Source organism: Ciconia boyciana, chromosome 5, assembly GCF_034638445.1.
Source record: "Ciconia boyciana chromosome 5, ASM3463844v1, whole genome shotgun sequence".
Taxonomy (NCBI): Eukaryota; Metazoa; Chordata; class Aves; order Ciconiiformes; family Ciconiidae; genus Ciconia; species Ciconia boyciana.
Window position 1 is genome coordinate 54,226,384 of NC_132938.1, and position 20,166 is coordinate 54,246,549.

General features: G+C 41.3%; 1 protein-coding gene across 9 annotated transcripts in view; it reads left to right on the top strand.

Moving 5' to 3' along the window:
* The window catches only part of BMPR1B (bone morphogenetic protein receptor type 1B), a 296,363-nt gene that overhangs the window by 120,352 nt on the left and 155,845 nt on the right, over window positions 1-20,166 (top strand). For 8 of the 9 annotated variants that reach the window (XM_072862757.1, XM_072862759.1, XM_072862761.1 and 5 more), the window contains one exon: window positions 15,643-15,704. The gene's annotated coding sequence lies outside the window, so the exon portion shown is untranslated. Of the gene's footprint in view, window positions 1-10,472; window positions 10,590-15,642; window positions 15,705-20,166 lie in introns of all 9 variants that reach the window. The other variant, XM_072862758.1, reaches the window with a different exon arrangement.

A 20,166-nucleotide genomic window follows, 5' to 3' on the forward strand; every position in this document is an offset into this window, starting at 1 on the left:
CAACTACTCTCCTCTTTTATAGAATCATAGAATAGTTTGGGTTGGAAGGGACCTTTAAAGGTTATCTAGTCCAACCCTCCTGCAATGAGCAGGGACATCTTCAACTAGATCAGGTTGCTCAGAGCACCATCCAACCTGACCTTGAATGCTTCCAGGAGTGGGGCATCTACCACTTCTCTGGGCAACCTGTTCCAGTGTTTCACCACCCTCATTGTAAAAAATTTCTTCCTTTTATCTAGTCTAAATCTACCCTCTTTTAGTTTAAAACCATTACTCCTTGTCCTATTGCAACAGGCCCTGCTAAAAAGTTTGTCCCCATCTTTCTTATAGGCCCCCTTTAAGTACTGCAATAAGGTCTTCCCGGAGCCTTCTCTTCTTCAGGCTGAACAACCCCAACTGTGTGTCCTTGTAGGAGAGGTGCTGCATCCCTCTGATCATTTTTGTGGCCCTCCTCTGGACCTGCTCCAACAGCTCCATGTCCTCCTTGTGCCGAGGGCTCTAGAGCTGAGCACAGTGCTCCAGGTGGGGCCTCACCAGAGTGGAGTAGAAGGAGCAGAATCGCCTCCCTCAACCTGATGGCCATGCTGCTTTTGATGCAGCCCAGGATACAGTTGGCCTTCTGGGCTGCGAGCGCGCGTTGTTGGCTCATGTCCAGCTTTTCATCCACCAGTACCCCCAAGTCCTTTTCCACAGGGCTGCTCTCAATCCCTTCATCCCCCAGCCTGTATTGATACAGGGGGTTGCCCTGACCCAGGTGCAGGACCTTGCACTTGGCCTTGTTCACATAGGCCCACATCTCCAGCTTGTCCAGGTTCCCTCTGGATGGCATCCCATACCTCAGGTGTGTCAACTGCACCACTCAGCTTGGTGTCACCTGCAAACTTGCTGAAGGTGCACTTGATCCCACTGTCTATGTCATTGATGAACATATTAAACAGTACTGGTCGCAGCACGGACCCCTAAAGGACACCAGTCATCACTGATCTCCATCTGGACATTGAGCTGTCGACTGCTACCCTCTGGATGCGACCATCCAACCAATTCCTCATCTACTGAACAGTCCACCCATCAAATCTGTATCTCTCCAATTCAGAGAGAAGGATGTTGTGAGGGACTGTGTCAAAGGCCTTGCAGAAGTCCAGAGAGATGACATCCATAGCTCTTCCCTTGTCCACTGATGTACTCACTCCATCATAGAAGGCCACTAGGTTGGTCAGGCAAGACTTGCCCTTGGTGAAGCCATGCTGGCTGTCTCAAATCACCTCCCTGTCCTCCATGTGCCTTAGCATAGCTTCTAGGAGGATCTGTTCCATGATCTTCCCAGGCAGAGAGGTGAGGCTGGCAGGTCAGTAGTTCCCAGGGTCCTCCTTTCTACCCTTTTTAAAAATGGGTACAATGTTTCCTTTTTTCCAGTCACCAGGGTGTTCACCTGACTGTCATTACTTTTCAAATATCCTATCATGGAGAGTGCCTTGGCAGCTACATCAGCCAGTTCCCTCAGGACTCTGGGATGCATCTCGTCAGGTTCCATAGACTTATGTATGTTCAGGTTCCTCAGGTGGTCATGGGCCTGATCTTCCCTTACAGTGGGAGGGACTTTGTTCCCCCAGTCCCTGCCTTGTGGTCTATCTGCTTGAGAGGTGTGGGAAGAGAGGTTGCCAATGAAGACTGAGGCAAAGAAGTTGTTGAATATCTCAGCCTTCTCCTTGTCCATTGTTACCAGTTTGCCAGTCTGCTCATCGGGGCGTACGCTTTCTTTGACCTTCCTTTTCTAGCTGACATACCTGTAGAATTTTTATTATTCTTTGCATCCGTTGCCAAGTTCAGCTCCAGCCATGCCTTGGCCTTCCTGACCCCATCTCTACACAACTGGGCGGAGTCCCTATACTTTTCCCAGGATACCTGTCCCCGCTTCCGCTGCCTGTGCATTTCCTTCTTGCCCTTTAGTTTGACCAGCAGGTCTTGACTCAGCCATGCTGGTCTCTTGCCTTCCTTTCCTGATTTCTTACACCTGGGGATCGAGAGCTCTTGTGCTGTATGGAAAATGTCCTTAAAGATCTGCCAGCTCTGTTCTGCTCCCTTGTCTCTGAGGGCAGTTTCCCAGGGGGTCCTATTGACTAACTCCTTCAAGAGTTGGAAGTTTGCTTTCCTAAAATTCAGGGTCCTGACATTACTCTTTGCCTGACCCATATCCCTCAGGACTGCGAACTCCACCAGTGCATGATCACTGCAGCCCAGGCTGCTTCCAATCCTGATGTCACCGATTAGCTCACTTGCATTGGTGACCAGTATTGCATCCCCTTGGGTAGGGGTGTCTATTACGTGGGTTAAGAAGTTATCCTCAATGCACTCCAGGAGCCTCCTGGATTGCCTACAGCTCGCCGTGCTACTTTTCCAGCAGATGTCAGGGTGGCTGAAGTCCCCCAGCAGGATGAGAGCCTGCAAGTGCGATGCCTCCTGTAGCTGGAGGAAGAAGGCTTCATCAATAGGCTCCCCTTGATCGGGCGGCCTGTAGTAGACACCAACCACAAGGTTCCCTTTGTTGCCTTGGTCTCTAATTCTTACCCATAAGCTTTCAGCTTGCTCATGGCTATTCTTGAGGGACAGCTCTTCACACTCTGTCCATTTCTTGATGTAGAGGGCAACCCCTCTGCCCCTCCTTCCTTGTCTGTCCCTTCTGGACAGCCTGTAGCCATCGATAGCCACACTCCAGTCATGAGATTCATCCCACCAAGTTTCAGTAATGGCAACTAGGGCTGTAGCTTTCTGGCAGCACAGTGGCTTCCAGCTCCTCCTGTTTGTTGCCCATGCTGCGTGCATTGGTGTAGAGGCACTTCAGCTGGGCTGTCAGCTGTGTCACCTTCTTAGAGGAACACACCTTAATTCCTTTCAGGTGTTTCACTGGTGTTTCCCTGTTGGCTCCTATTACCTCAGGAGCCCCTGGCTTATCTCCTTAAGACTTCAAGTGTGCTCAGCATGTCTCAGAGCAACAGGCTGAGGGCCCTCACTAGCACCCTGTCCCTCTAACCTTGGTGCATCATCCTGCAGCTTGTCATGGGCAAGCCTCCCCCTTCAAGTCTAGTTTAAAGCTCTGTCACTCAGTCCCGCTAGCTCGTGAGCAAAGACCCTCTTCTCCCTTTGAGAAAGGTGAATCCTATCTGACGCCAGCAGGCCTGGTGTCGTGTAGGCCATCCCATTATTGAAAAACCCAAAACTGTGGCGGTGACACCAGCCACAGATCCATGTATTAATGCCCACTCTGTTTTCTGAAACATTATAACTTCCCACATTACTGTCATGCGAATCATCCCAGCAAGTTTCTGTAGCAATCCTGAGTTAGTGAAGTTGATTCTCTCCTTTTATTTACTTTTAAAATCATCTTTCAAGTAACCCTCTAAACAGTCCCAGCAGCTGACTTGAGCCTTCTGCCAGTAAAAAGTGTGGCCACAGGACCTTTTCTTTGTAATGCTTCAGCTGCATCTCTCTTTTGCCAGGTGCCAGAAGATCAAATTTCTGATTTGCAAGCACTCAGTAACACAAAGCAATTTAGAAACTTAGAAGGGTAGCAGTGGCTGTCAGGGAGTATCTTAGAAAATAGAAATTTTTAGCAGGTTTTGTTTTGTCCTGTGTGGGAACAAAGCTCACCTAGGTAGAGGTTCTGCAATTACAGAAAACAGCAATAATCCATTTCAAGAAAAATAAATGTTTTGCATCTTTGAACACTTCTCAGTGTCTTTTCCTTTTGCCAGCACAACAGTTTGTCAGTCCTCTTTTCTTCAGTGCTAAAATTCTTGGCATTAGAGATTTTGCCTTCTGATGTAGCTTAAGGAAATCTTTGAAGTAAAGTACATTAGCATATAAACTCTGGAACTCTTTGGTTGCACTTGGGTCAGGATAATAAATGTTTGTTCAGGTGCCCTGTCTTAGGAAGTGAGTGTTTTCTGCTTTGTCACAATACATTAGCTATTGTGCTGTGTTTTTGTTAAAACACTTGTCATATTTTTCAAACCCGGGCTGCTTATTTCTAATTTTTCTTTCTCCAAATTATATATCTTGAATGTTCCTTTGATCTTGCCTGCTTTAAGTCAGAATGAAAGTGTTCCTCACGTGCATGTGAATGTCTCCATCCCTTGGGGAATTCCTCCTTGACTGGCAGAGGAAATGGAAATGGATCAATCATCTGTAACTTAACAGTATTAAAGATGCCGTGAGCTTTATCTCTTACCGATTCTAATAAAATACTTGTCCCAGTTGCATGGCAAGCATCCATGTTTGGTAGCTGGTATCTAGTAAGTCACGTTTTTGTAGGGCTGGCCACGTGGCTTGTACCTGGGCAGTGAATCTGAAGCGCTCTAAATATTGTGAATTTACTGTGTGTTGGATTGTGCGGTTGCTTGGCACATACACAATAAATTTGATATGTAGGTTTCTTTTGATTACTTGCACATACATAAGCCATCTGTACAGTGATTGGGCATTAAATAAGGTGCAAGAGCCATTCTCCAGGACAAATGGCCAAACGAGTATTTTCTGTTGGGGGGAAAAAAAAAAAAAGTGTTTTGGAAAATGAGAACACATTTAACCAGAATGTGTGAAAACTTCATTTTTTGTAAGCAGATAAGAGTATGAACAGAATGATACTGTATGCAAACAGAAGTTTTGAAATTGTATTTTCTTAGAGAGTTTACTAGGGACAGATGAAACTTCCTACATTTTGTATGTGTGGTTTTAGACAGGGTTTACTTTTAGGTTTTAATAAAATTAAATTGTGCAGGGAAAAATTAGCGTAAGAATGGTCTACAATAGGAAGTCTGTAGGGATGTGTTCACGTGTCAGAGGGACCCTATCATTTGTGTTTCCTGGTTCTGCTGCATTTAAGTGCTCATTTGCAATATTGCATTAATGTAGGGGTTTGGAGTGAATTATAAAAGGAGTGGGTAACAGCTTGCTTTGGCTGTAAAGCTGCACTCATATTTTTGGCAGTAGGTAAAAAGAGCTGATTAGGAGAATCTATTTCCTGTATGTTCAAATATAAACCAGATACTCGGTCATGAAAAAGTCATTCACTGTTTTCCAAAGACTTTTTTTTTTTGCCAATGTGAAATGGTAGTTTGAGTGGAAAACTGGGCAATGTGTTAGTCCTTACACACAAAACAAGCATCAAGAAAAGGTGATTGTGTTAATTCTTTCCTTCCTTCCTCTGTGGATTCTGATTGTTTCTGGCTTTAAACAGATGAGATTCCCTAGTGACCACATTAGTGCTTTTAATCCTTCAAAGCAGGAGTGAAAGTGCAATTACTGTACATGAATATAAAAAACACTTTGGTTCAAGCAGTGTTTTCGATGCTCCAGGTTTCATATCATTTTTAGAAATGAAGATCTAATCTGTAGCAGTGGGTGGTCCATATTCTAACTGTGGATGCTCGTACAGAATTGCACACAATTGCACACAATTCATATTTAGCTATCAGAGAGCAGCTTTTTTCCAGGTCCAGTGTGTAAGGACTTCTTTCTGGTAGTGTTCTTCTCTTGGCCTGCTTAGAGCTGCTGCTGTTTTTTCCTCAGGCTGGTCAAGTAGTGGTTGCTCTGAGTAGCTAGGGGAAGCTGTAAAGAATTTAGGTAAACAGGCAAGAAATATATTCAGGGTGATAGTCAATTACACAGTGATAGTCACATTCTGCCGCTTACGTTGTGCTGGTGAACTATGTAAGGGGGTTTTGGATGACGTGGTAGGGAAAGTGTCATAAGCACAGGCCTGTATATCTAGGGAATCTGTTTCTCATGAGGCTCCTTGAAGCAGAAGTGCCTCTGCTCCCTGCAGCCCTGCAGCATTTTTCCACGCTGGGATCCTGAGTAGCTGGTGCAGCTGACCAGCGGGTCCCCGTATGGCAGAGCGGCTGCACCCGCATCACTGGGGTGCGGGAGTAGGAGCAAATGAAGAGTCAGGGGTGCTCGATAACCGCTTCATCTCCATACGTACTTCTGTAATGCTCTTCAGAGCGTGGGGTCCTGCCTTCCCCCTCCGTCTGGAAATGGCTAATACTCGGCACTGCAGGTGATGGTAGCAGAAATCTGCAGAGCTTTTGCTTAAAGAGAAGGGTCATTACATGTGTACATAATGGAAGAAAGAAGAGGTAGAAAGACCCTCAGTGTAGTGCATATCCCTCCTTGAGACAGCCTCGGACCGCCTTCCATCTAGTGGGAGTTACAACTGATAGCTCTTTATCTAACAATAATTCGGTAAGGGGACCTTGAATGGTACCATCCCAGCGGCAGCTGTGTATCCCCGTTAGATTCATGTGGCCCTCCTAGAGCACGTAGTCCAGGAAGCTTGCTCTGCAGTCCTGTCTTACTGATGGGCTTCTAGCTGGCTAACCTACTCACCTTGCCTCATATGGTTTAACATCAAAAAAAGGAGGAAAAAAAAGTGTTCTGTTATCATTATGTCAATGTTCCCTGTATGAACTGTGACTTGACATTGCAAACTTCCTTACGGAAAACGGCATCCCAGAAGCTCGCAGTGAGTTTTGGGGCTATGGGAGCCTGTAAGCTCGGTCTGGCTGCGGTGCCTTACGGGAGCGGAACTCCTTATACTGGTGTATGTGGCTCCTGAAACTTTTTCCAACACAGGCCCACTGTTTCCATTAAAGGTTTTTATGGGGCTCCCTACACATCATATCTTGCACAGCTTACCATATTGGCTCTTAAAAGTGGCTTTGAATACAATGCCAGGGCCCCCCAGTAGCAGCTTTATGGGCTGCCAGCGAGCTGGGAAGCCCCAGTTGGCTATCCCCATGCTAGCGGAGCCCCTGTGCCAGCTTTTCCAGCTAAAATGATGAAGTATCTGTTTTGTCTCGTTTAATTAAACATGGCTTCCTTGCTGAATAAAGCAGGGACCCTTGCAAAGTGCCACAAGCTCTTGTTCCAGTGGTGCCGCCTCCTATTTGAAGGAAAAAACTGTTACAATTGGACGCCAATGCCTAAGCCCCGCTCTGTGCCTTGCCATCAGTGCCTTTGTAAAGGTCTTTCATCTAGGCCCTTAAAATGAAAACAAAAGCTTCACCACCAAGGTAGCTTCTGTTTCTTTCAGGATCTCTGGCATAAAATTATTTTTTCTTGCTTCCTGTTTTGTGGAGTTGGTAAAAAGCCACAAATCCAAATATTTTGTGGGGAAATCTGGCACTCATTGCGTACACATCGGCTTATATATGGGCGCTGCTGAACGGGACTCCTGAACTCCTCAGTGCTCCTGGAACACTAGATGTGAAATAATGCGCTCAGAACATTTTTGCCATTATTTTTGAGAGCCAGCTAGACGCCACAGCCTGTAGCAGCCGACAGCGGCTCTGAGGTGGGGTGCTGGCAGGCAGCAGCAGGCAGCAGCTGTACCTCCACTTGCCTGCCCGTGGGTGCTGCCTGCCCTAGGGGCAAGCTGTGTCCTGGGGCTCACGGTATGTTGCTGAAGTGCAAAGTGACCTCTGGCAGCCTTAGGATGAATCCAGCTCTTTTAGGGTAGATGTAAGGGGAAGGGTGACCTGCTCAAATATAAAAAGGTTTCTTGTGAGTGGCAGTGTTCAGAGGCACGTATGGATGGATAATGCAGCTTGGCCTGGTTTTCTGCTGCCTGTGTAGTTACTTCAGCGTGCACGGGGGAAACAAGTGTGTAAAACTTGAGCATCTTATTGCATACTAATTTTAAAAGTGATGAAAGGATGTACCAGCAAGTGATGAATCAGGCACTTAGAGCACAGCACAGTTTGTTTTTAGCAGTGACAGGGACTGAATAATATGTATTTTTATTCTGCAGGCTTAATTTTAAAATATGAGGGGAATAAAGCTGAATGCTGTATAAATACACAGCATTTTTTTTCTCAGTGAACACAGAATTAAAATTCAGCTGCTTAGTAAACACCATTTAAAGATTAGAGCACTGAAGCAACAAATACTAGATAAGCTTTTAATATAATAACAATATAGTCTGGCTTCTTTTAAAGGAAGAAAACACCCTAAAGATTGTATGCATGTAAGAAACACATGAGAGAAACTTGCTGAAGCAGAAGTTTGGTGCTCTGCTTAACTTAAGTGTGAAGATGAAAAGCCTCAGGGAAACAGGAGAGGTGGAGTACAAGCAACTCTAGATCTAACGAGGCTTCATCACCAAAGAAAGTTTGGGAATTGGTAGTACAGTTTTGAAAAGACACTGCCAAGATAAATTATTTCCAGTGTAATTAATAAAGAAGAAAGAAAGTGTTCAGTTGTTTCATGCACACCATCTGCCAGTGTTGTATTTCTGTTGTGTAAGAATTTTCTACTCACGTTGCTGCAGTTGATATTTGGAGGGAGGAAAATGCAGAATATAAAAGACAGCATTGGACAGGGAAGGGCTGAACTTAAGGATAGGGCTGGAATGCATGTGGATCCTTTCAATGTGTGGGAAAAGCTAGGCAGGACTCAGCGGTTTGATTTAGACCCAATACCGTGTTTTGAATAGCTTTCCCGTAGCAAACCAGTCGATAATGGTCTCTGCTTTTGGTTAGTGCTTGTCCTCTAGATCGGAATAGCGTGTTGTAGTGCGCTTCCAGATGTGATTTCCCAGGGTGATTCAAAGGCTCAAAATACTTCAGTGAGTCACAAAGCAGGGTGTCAGTAGCCACATTTTTCAAGATCATTATGTTCAGGCAAGAGCCTGGAGAGGAGGCTACGCTGCGGTTTGACTGCAAAACTGTTGGCTCCACGTTCTCGTGAAGTCTGTGTATGAATATGGCTGGAGCCTGACATCTTAGAGCTCTGTCCTGTCTACACATTTTCCAACATCTTTTTTACACAAAGACTACAGGGAACATCAGCCAACACGTGTCTTGTGTTATTTTTGCATTATCATTGTTAGGATTTTGTATGTTGACTAATCTGTTATTGCTGTGGTGTATCACTGAAACAAAATGTGGCCTTATTTCGACAGGGAAATGTATGTCCTGTGACACAATTGCTTCGTGATATATTGCACTGCCTTGTTAGTTTGATATTTTCCATTGACCTGAAAGGGAAGAGGAGAGCGTGGAGTAGGGGAGCAGAAGAATAAGAGATGTTCATCTGGCCATGAATTTTCCCTCTCCTTGAAAGGCTCTCATGTCCTCTACCAATTAGTCGCCTTCCCTGTACTACGTGATGTGCTTGCTCACTCAGAGTTTAGTGGGCAGTTCAGACGCAGTTTGCTCCCGCTGAAAAATCACTGCAGGCAAAGCAGCTCCACCAGTCTTCCTAGGCTGCCCTGTGGGTCACTTGGCTGCCAGGCTTGTGAAATAGCAGTGCGTTCTTCTGGGTTCAGCCAGAGTCTAAAGAACCAGGCATTTTCAAGTAAGTGTGATCCTGCTTATTTTCAAGTGACCAGGTTTATTTGAAACAGTTTATATAGATTACTTCAGATGGTTTGGGGGTTTTTGTAATGATTTTTTTTATGTGAAAGAACTCAAATTTTATGTTCACTGCCAGGTTTGCTGAGGTTTCATGATGCAGGTAATTTATGGACTTTACTGAAGATGGAGATTTATGGAAGCAAAAATGATGCCATTATGTACTTTAGTGTATTCCTGTTTAACTTTTTGAAGAAAAAAAAAATCAGAAGTTAGTTGAACAGTTGGTAAAAGTTTTATTATATGACTGTATTACGATGATTTTCCAGTCATTAATTTCACTTTCACTGCATTTTTTTGTTTGCTTGGCTGTTCATTTTATTGATCTGATTTTATTCAGTAGGAGCAGCAATGGTTATAGATATTAATTTCCAATAAAGGTCTTATCTTACTCTGTTTAAAAAAAAAAACAAACAAAACCTTACCCCCCCAAAAAAATAACCCAACCCACAACCTTCTAAAAATTCCTATCTGAATAGAAAATTTGAACAGCTGAAAAATCACAGCAATATATAGGATATATATGTAGAGGGTGCTTTTCTGGAGAGGCAGAGGTGGTGTTGATTTGGTAGCGGCCCTGATATCTTCAGAGGAATCCTAAAACACTTGTGTATGTTTAGTCATACTGACTGACTTTGAAATGGATACTTTTCTCAAAATTTAAAAGAAAACTCTGCATAATATAGACGCTTAGCTAGCATGCTTACTGTCCTATCTTGGACTTTATAGGACAGAGTGCAAACCTTTTACTTCTGTGGCAGAACAGCTTCTCATGCAAAATAGTCCTCAAGATGTGACCGAGACTGCTCATGTCGTAGCATCAAACCAAGAGTGCACACCATTGCCACCCAGGGTGTGAGGTTTTAGCTGGTATTTAGAGTTGTGTTTCAGTGAACAGGTGGAAGTAATGATGACAATAAGAATGTCTTTGATGCCATATTTAGCAAGTGCTCTTTTCCTCAAATGGGAAGATCAAACAACAGGAAGTGGTTTCCTCGCTTGTAATACGAAGCTTGGCTTCGCAGCCGGTGCCCTGTCTGAAAATCTGCCTCTCTTTTGCAGGGAGGAATAAACTGTTGATTTCCCTGCTGCCCGTGACTTCCCTGTTGGGTTTGCTCCTCCGTGCAAGTTTAATGCAGGAAATACAGCTGGAACCAAGTCAGCTCTTTGTCCCTTTAGGTACATCTGTACTATCGCAGTTGGAAGAGCCTGAAAGGCTCCTTCCCCTCCTGAGTAGCTTATGCTTTGATTGTCCTCAGGGCAAGCAAAGTAGATCCCTGAGTTAGGGAAGTCTGGCCATGGACCAGAGGCTATTGCATATTTGTCCCCATGAGTGATGTGCTCCAAAATCCTGATGGTTCCCATTATGAATGTAAACCAGATCACACCAGGTGGCCCAAGAACTGCAGAATTCTGTCGAGCATATCTCTTCAGAGACAGCAGATGTGTAACTTACTGTTCATGCTGGTCTTTGAGTGGTGGCTTTCATTGTCTCAGCTGACATTTAACAAAGACCATTTTAATCATACTCCATTTATTTCTGTGGCTAACAAACACATTGACTTTGGAAGGGATAGTGTGTGCTCATAGTCAAACCTCCTCTAAGACATTGAGAAGATAAGCACTGAAAAGTGAGGACATCCTACTGGTCCAACTGGATGACTGTTGTCTACTTAAGAACTACTCACCTGCGGGAGTCAAATACAGTAAATCTATCCTGTAGACCTGAGCTCCTCAGTTATATATCCTTTAAAACAAGGACCCACATGGGAGCTATCTTTTGCTTCAGCTGACTTGTCATCTGTTGTCTTTTGGTACACACTCTCTATACTGTAAATCTAAAACGTAACAGAGTTACGAAAAGAGGTGAGAGAGAATACTGATTCTATAAACTGAATGGAAAAATTTGATTCCACAAGTAATATGTTATTTCTTTTGTGTTTCTTGTGACTAAGAAAACAATGGTAAAGGACATAGGAAATGTACCTGAGTTGTGTATGCGTGGATGAGCTAACATTTGCTGTCACTTGGAGCTGTGGACTTAAGCTGGTATACGCTGCTCAAGCTTGAGTCTAGCAGTGCTGTCTTTTTTCATGCTTTTTGTATTAAAACTGCGTTTGGCATATCATTTTGGCTGAGGTACCAGTTTGAAGTTCAGTAATGTGGCATGTATGTATTCAGAACAACAAGGGTCAGGTTTTGCACTTTCATTTTTTTCTGACATTGAAAGGTAGCTACCAATTAGTCTGAAACCTTCAGGGATCCCCTGCTGTTGTTTTTCAGCCATGAACATCTTGCTAAAATATATTCAAAGTCAGCACTTTGTGTTGAGTTGCTGGCGTCATTGGATTGTTCTTCCTGTTAGGACTTGCTTGATTTGAACGAGCAGAGCGCAGCTGCCTCTCAGTGATGCCCAGTATACCAGTTATTTGTGGTTATATGCATAAGGGAATAGCGCAGTGGCAAACGGTGACTTGGCATGTTATGCTATTCGTGCTTTTTCTAGTGGCTGGATTTTGAAATCCTTATGTCATCCATGAGGATGTACACAGACATCTCACGAATAGTGAAATGTATAAACCCACCGAAGTAATTATTAGGCAGTGCATATTCAAGTGACTACTATAATGCTTGTAATTATGTTAAATGCAGTATTAGGTACACAAATTTGTAATAGTTGAATAATGGAAAATGTATTCCCTGTATTTTAATAGCTTACTAGCTATTAAAATTGTCTAGTATTATGTACTAGAGATATATTTGGTCTATTTTCCATAGACATATGGGTAAACATACTGCATGGGTGTTCCTCTGTTTCATAAAGGAAAGAGCAAGTATAAAGAAATTCCTCTTTCATTTATGTAGATAAGTTTCACAACAGTGGAAGAGAAAAGACTAAAAATATTGTTATGTCTTTAAGTTAGATTTCAGTTAGCACGAGCACTATTGTGTGTGATCTCTTAATTTATGTGTGTGGCAAACTCAAAGGTGAGATGACCCAGTTCTGATTGCGATCTTGTGTCAGTGTAAAGCAGATGGACAGCAGCAGCTCCCCATGCAGCCGTGACGCTCTTGTTGGTGGAAGTCAGCTCGAGATCAGAATCTGAAAAATTTACATATTCTAGATAAGAAGGCGAAACTTTATATTTTGTCTTGCTAGTTTTGAAGGAACTGTAAAGGAAACCAAGTCTTAGCTGGGTTTCTACTTGTCCTCAGTTTTCTACTGTCTCCTTTTCTTGTGCTGTGAAGTACAAGGAAAAACTAAGCTAAGACATTAGTGTAAAATAAAAGGCTATCTGGTACTTCAGAAAAGGAACCTACTCAGTGGGGTTAACTGCTACTGGGGCATACAACTGGGTCTCTGCGATGAATGTACCACAGGGTGCCTCGGGTCCTCTCAGAGCAGGCAAAAAGGGATTTCTGAACTTAGCTGGAGACAGCATTTGTGGTTACGTAGAGCTCTCCTCTGTATTCAGGATAGACAATAAGTATACTAATGTGCTGAATTTTTGGTCCTTTTGACTTTTTCAGGGTACTGGTTTATTGTAATGGAGCACTCAGATAAACTTGTGCAACATATGCATTTTTCAGATGTTGCTGGGTTAAAATAGCTGCAAATTGCCAAGAACTGGCTTCTGGGATATAAATATGAATTTCACAAGTCTTTTTATTTAAGGTTAAATTAAAGCAAAACCAAGGGAAAGACCTCCAAGGTCTTTGTTTAAAACAAAAACAAACCCCAAACAAGAAAAAGTGTGTTGTGTATGTTAGGTTTGTGAAAAATAACACCCTAAAAGAAACAAGGGTCTTACCCATCACATCTGAGCAAAGGCTATCCTCAACCTAAAGTCCAGAAGTACTAGATTTTCTTTCCAAACAGGAGGTGTCTTCTGAATGTGGATAAGGAATCAGACAAATTGGTTAGCCAGAATAAGTAATAAAATGCTGCTTGGAGGTGTAAGGCAAGGTTGCAATCCAGCAGGATTTTAAAATTATGCAAGCTTTAAAAGGAAGATAGGAGAATACAAAAGCACTGCAGCTGCTTTTAGAATTGAGTTAGGCACCAGATTATACTACTTCTCGTATGGTTTCAAGTAAATAACTGAAACTCTAGGTTTCAATTTCCCATACACGAATACAATGACATAGTGTTTCTTACTTTCATTAGAGAAGTGAACACTTTCTCAAAAATTTCTTCTCTGTGATTTATTCATATTGTATGGGGTTTTTGGGTGGCGGGTGGGGGGTTAAGCTATGTCCTCTTATAAGCATCTTTGTGGAAATGTCTTCATGGCACTACGGAAACAAAGATCTTCTCTTGAGTCCCAAATGGAAATTCTTGCTATGCATATTTGAGCAACTTTAATCTGTAACACAGTTTAATTAAAAGTTATCAGGGAATATTTTAGTTATTTTATAGAGAATATGGAGGAAACAATGTTTTTGTTTGTTTGTTTTCCTCAGATAGGTTATTTCTAAATTTACACTGTGGCACTCCATTACTGTGGATCTTATTAATGTCATCATACATGAATTTTTCAAATTTCCGTATAAACTATGTGTTTTTATTGCAGATGCTTGGGTTTTGGTTTTGTATTGACTGATTGTATAAAATCTTCCAAAAGCGTGAATATATGTTTTTAAAATATTACTGAACAAACTATTTTGTTATCTCCCCGTCTTCCTCCTACATGCATCCTCCAATTTTACCAGAGGTAACAAAAAGTTATGCTAAAGGAGTTTGAACTTGTTGAGACCACCTCCCATTTCTAGGTTGGTGTTTGAATTTTGTCGTATTGAATTTGGAGCAGAAATTAACTCAGTGAAGGAATGTAGTGCAGGGGCCCAGATCTGGATGATTGGCTTTCCTCCCAGTTTTCCCACACCAACGTAGACCTCCGAGATGGAGATCCCCCTCTCCGAAAACAAGACTCGGACAAAGTGCAAATTCTTCATTTCCTGAAATCTCATTGTTTAAGGCCAACAAACATGCAGGTCAACGTGCAGGTTGCAGAACCAGAACTGAACACCAGCTCAGTTTCCCTGGATCAATGAAGTGTAATTTGAGGCTTGTGGTTGCCTATCCAGCTTGGAGAACCAGCACTGAGAACAAAGGCTGAACACCGGTTCTGTCAGATATTTGAGCAGCAAAATACTGTTACCGCTGTTCTCTGCTTCTGGCATTCAGCTCAGTGCTGCGCTGTTTAGGTAGGCCAGGCGTAAATTTGTTGTGATGGTTACGCCAGCAAATTCTCCTAGAACAGAGGCAGCTTGTGCTGTCCCTATGTAGGTAACTTCAAGAAGGAAAAAAAAAAAAGGGAAAGAAAAAAAAAAGATTTGAGCTCTGCAGATGTTCACATAGACTGTCTTTTACAACAAAGCTTCTTGGTCTGACTACAAGTCTGTCTCTCTTTATAAAACCAAGTCAGCAAAGAGTCCTCGGTGAACAATAAATGAAAAACTTTACGCAAGTCTGGCACCAGATGTAGATTAAAGAGCAGTAGATGCAATTGACTGTGATACCTAATGGTATTTTCAGCAAGACATATGAAAGATTAAGCCTATAGCTTCTGCCCTCAGTGGGAGATGGTGCATACGAATGTGTGCTCTTGACTTGAATGTCTTTGCAGTGTGACTGCTGCTTTTTGGATGGGGAGCCTTCTTTGGTCAGTAGAAACTCGGGCTCACAGGGTTTTGTTTAGCTGCATTTCAGGATGCTAATTAATAATTAGGCTTCACTGAGTGTTCACTAGGATGTAACCAGATCTTGTATTTTAAGCGAGTATGGTTTTTTGATTGTTTGTTTTTACTGAAGAGCTCATTAGAAGTTGATGGGAGTTGAGTGCATCTGGGCCTAATCATGCATCTCTTCCTGAAGTGCCTAATTCAATTGATTGGGTTGTTTAGTGACAAGAAATACAATGTCAGCAGGACCTTAATTATTAAATCTAACCAAAACATGAGCATTATGAGTAATGCATAGAGGTAGATCAAAACTCTTACATCTCCATGTCTGAGCAGAAACTGGAAAAGGTAAAAAGTACCTCTTATTAGTGTGGATATGCAGTATTGTACAATTACTGCTCGACATGTGTCTCCATAAAAGATGTGCCACACCATGATAATAGTTAAAATTTTATCTGTCAGTTTGCTCAAGGGTGATTGAATTATAATGCTTATGTTAAATGCACAATATCAAATGTAATTGATATGTCTTTCTGCTCTGTTGCAGATTATACCATCTTACTTAAACTGCGAGACAAGAATATTTCTTGAAAATTAAGAGTTCTTCAGGTAAGGACTGAGTTAAGTCATTTTCTTTCTATAAAGACCATTGTTGTTAATAAGCACCAGCATGAAGTAAACACAGTGGACAGTTACTGTTTGTGAACTACACTTTGAAAAGCTGAAGAAAAATCACTTGATGTTCACGGTGATACAGGCTGTAGTAAACAGGGTAATTGAGAAAGACACATCTATGCACATTTGGATGATCTTACTATTTTGAATGCTTGGTACCTAGGATGTCTTTCAAGACGGGATTGGTAAAGAATTGTCTTCTGACAGAAAAATGGGAGCCAGCTGAGAAAGTGACTGGAGGTAATGGGCAGCACTTTGACACCAGGTTTTAGCAGCGTGACTCTGGTGCAGGCTGCTTGTCATTGTCCATCTCGTATTTTCAGAGAAGCATTGGTAGACCTAAATGTCATGTTCAGGAAATGTCCCTAGTCCACTTGGGGTTACTGCTAAATAATAGCATGCCCAGCAAGTTAAGTTGTCGTTCTTTGACTGATGTCTCCCCTGGGATAAATGAGCAGTAGTTCTGCAGAGCGAAAAATCAGCAGCTCTTTGTTTAAACAATCTGTTAAAACTCCTGCCTTGTGCTTAAGAAAAAGGATTTGAGGCTTTTCAGGAGGATTGTTGAAAGATTAAATAATTACTCTCTTCATTATGGGAAAAACCCCAATTTGCTGGAGATGATGCTGTAAAGCCATATAGTCACAGCTGACATAAAAATAAAATGTGAGAAGTTTTACCTTGTCACATAATGGGGTGGGGGTTGTGCTTATTCCACTTCTAATGCAGACTGGTACAATGCAGGTAAGCAGTTCACCCAACTCCAAGTAAAGGAGAGAGAAATACATTAATTTGATGGATGTTTACAAAACATATGAAGATACCCTTTAAGTTATGAACTGTCAATCCACTTTTCCAAAGTAATGAAAACTTTGTGAGCTGTTCAATCTACAGAGCCCTTGCTATCCTTTCAGTTTCTTCCATTTATACATATCTATTTAATCTTCGAGCTTATAAACAAAATACAGGAAGTTGTTGAAATAGGATAATTAAATATTTTTCCATACACAGATAGCTCTTCCTGACCGCACCATATTCTGTTACCTTGCCTGAGTATCATAAAGAGCCTGAAATTGAGAAATTGTGTTGAAATTCCTTTGGGTTTGCATTCTTGGAACTTTTCCTAGAGCAATTTCACGACTTAATTTGCATTTGGTGTTAGAAAATTTATAAGACTCTGGTGCTTTGTTACTTATGCCTAGGTTTTGAAAGGAAAAAGAATGAATGCCTGTTAAGTTTAAAATAAAATTGTAGCCTTTTCTTATAAAAATGGACATGTTCTCATTGAAGTGCTAGTAAGTTGCATGGAGGTATTAAGAAAATAAAAAGCTATCTATTATCTTCCAAAGCTTATAACCTAAACAAATGATTTAAGCATAATGTTTTCTATGTTAATCTTTATTTATATAGGAACATGGTATATAAGAATTTTTAAGATCATTAAAATGCTATTAATTTTCTGTGTTCTGTCCCAAATCTGTCTTGCCGTGCCTGTAGAAAATGATTATTTTTCTTAGATGTTCAAGCAGGTTTTAAACTGTGTTTAGAAATATTTCCTTTTACAAGAAACTTTTTTTTTGCTGTTGGTTTTGAATCTTTTTAAGGTTAGTATTCTATTTACCATATGTAACTACATGATAGCAAATGCTGGTCTTGCTTCTCCAGTATCCTAGTTTATTGTTTATCTGCTTGAATCAGTAGAAATGAGTACAAAGATGGTAATAGTACCAATTTAATTGCATGGATGTATACATCGCATTTAGTTGTACATCTGCATAGATGTAAATGGCTTTACTGCTTCACGTTGAAGACCTTCTGAAGGTCATTGGATTACTCTGTGCTTAAAATGTCTCCCTGGAGGAAGGGGATACCTTGGACATCTTATATTACGTGCCCAGCCAGTTCAATCATTTTAGGAAGAAAATGCACTAGTAAATTAAACACAGAAAGAACCATGAGTAAGTCCGTGCTTTTTCTATGTAATTCCTGTACTATTCCTTCTTTTTAGAATTATACTCGCGTAATACAAAAATTTTGAGCTGGCATACACTGCATTATAGGATTCTGCCTGTAAAATGCTGTGGAAGAGCAGTAACTTTTTAACAAATGACTAGTTATGGTTCAAATCAAGCTTTGAAGTTTTAGTGACTACTTAAATTTTGAATGCCCTCCCTTATGCAATGGTTGCAGTAACTCCAGTGGGTTGTTCTGGTTGTGTCTGCCGCTGCTTTACCAATATAGGGAATTGTTGTACTTCAAAGGCTGTATATAAAAATTTTATTTGTATATCTGCACTACCATTTATTACTGGAAAAATCAATAATAAATAATAGGACAAAGTAATAATAAGTCTGGTGCTTCATGCATTGTGCACCTGAAAAACCCATTTGAGCTTGGTTTTGCTTTGAGAAGGGCTTTAACTTAATTGTGGTTATTCCACAGATATGTCTTCTGTGGAAAGAAGAAATAATAATATAATAATAAGAAGAAATAATAACATCAAACCTAATAACTTCAGCTGAAAGCATTTTCTGCTAATATTTCACATGGAACCAATGCAGCTGAGATAAGGATATGGCAATATTCAGAAAACTGTTGCTCTGTGGCCTGGGCTTTAAACCACTTTCATTCTTGAGCTGACTCTTATTAGGCCCAGAAGTTGTCTTAGGGAGCACAACCAACTGAAACCTATTTCTTTTGGGCAGGGGGGAACAGGGAGGAAGAAGACAGAGGTAGCTCTCACGTGGTTTAGCTTCGTAAGTTGTCACAGACAGGGTCATGAGAAAAGCAGCGGTAGTCCAAGAGAAATAGAAGGAGGGTGAGGGTGGGACTGGGAGAGGAGAGCAGAGTAGTCCCTTCAGTGGCAATCCACTGTCATTTGAGCTCAGCTGTCTCATAAAACTGCTCTTTGCAAGTTGGTGAGAAATCCTTCAGTCTGCTGAGCAGGGCAGAATAAAGGGGCAAGCGTCTTATTAGTGTCAGACCCCATGAAACATCTCCATCCCACTAGTTCCTAAGGAAAATACTCCCTGATCCTCCTCCAGCTCAGTGCTCTTTTAAGACTCCTGTTCTTCTTCCTCCTGAATCCTTTTGGCAGATTCAATTTACGTCACACTCTGGGGATTTGATTAATTTCCTATTATTGACCTAGTTCTGCAAACCCCTGCACTCAAGGTTGGCAAGTGTGCTGTTGCATCTCGGTATACACGAGTTCTGCTCCTGCACATTCAACCTATGGCATGTTTACTGTATGGGAAGATATACCCAAACTATGTTTGCCTGATGAATAGGTGGCACTAGAATGTGAAATCTACCCTAGTAACAGAGTGAATAAATTTACTCAGTATAGAACTTTTAAGCAGTTTTTAGCATATGCCTTAGTATCATAATTTTAAATTAGATTTGTTCAAAATGGAAATCCAGATTCAAGCTGACATCATAACATATGACCTCCAGTAGCAATGAGAATTGAAAACATGAGACAAGGGCATTAATCACCGAAGTTTATAAGCTTGCCCTGAATGTTCATCTGAAATGTTAATGCTATTTTATTATATCCAATAACAGCTTAAAGTAAAAATTTATGAATACTGTGGGGTGCCTAAGATAAGACATTCAAACTCATTTTATTGTACTCTGGCTCAAATCTTTCAAGCCTTTAGTTAAGTGCACAGTGCTAGTTGTATGCCTAACCTATTGCTTTTAGTGCATGCATAACCTATTGCATTTACTGGGACTGGAAATGTGAGCAAGATAGTAGGGATCTGATTTGGCAGCTAGACTTGTGTGAACTCATAAATTTGTTCGTACATACCCTGTTGCAGGAGGAAGTGTTCGATGGCCTCGGTGTGGATGTGCCTGTGAAGTTAGGGTAATTTTTTTCTGGGGTTTTTTAGTTTGCTTAGCAATTCGAATTTTGGTTTGGAGTTCTGCTAGTAATTCTTTTTTGTAGAGATAGTTGTAGTAGTAGTGTGGAATGTAGTTTAATATGGAGTATAATGAAAGCAATTTAATCAGTTTGCATAACTGACCAGAGCTGTAATCGAACAGATCTTTTCAAGATGACTTGATAGAATTATGCTTTAAACCAACTTGTAGTTTCATTAATTTTTTTAGTCTCAATGTATTTTCATTGACTCTGTTTGTTTGTAGCTGGTATTTTATAATTAACAGGTACAAAATTTATTTGATAGTTTGAAAAGAAAGAAATTTAAGAATGTCATATTGACTTGCATTTGATCTCAAATTTATACTGCTTCCTCTATAAAATATTCCCTTTACATGTGACCTTATCATCGTATCCCAGAATATTCAAAATTGATGTCATATATAGTTGGCTTCAGTGGAGTTCGGAAGAACAGAAGGGAAGGTGGGATCATTACTTTCCAAACCATTCACG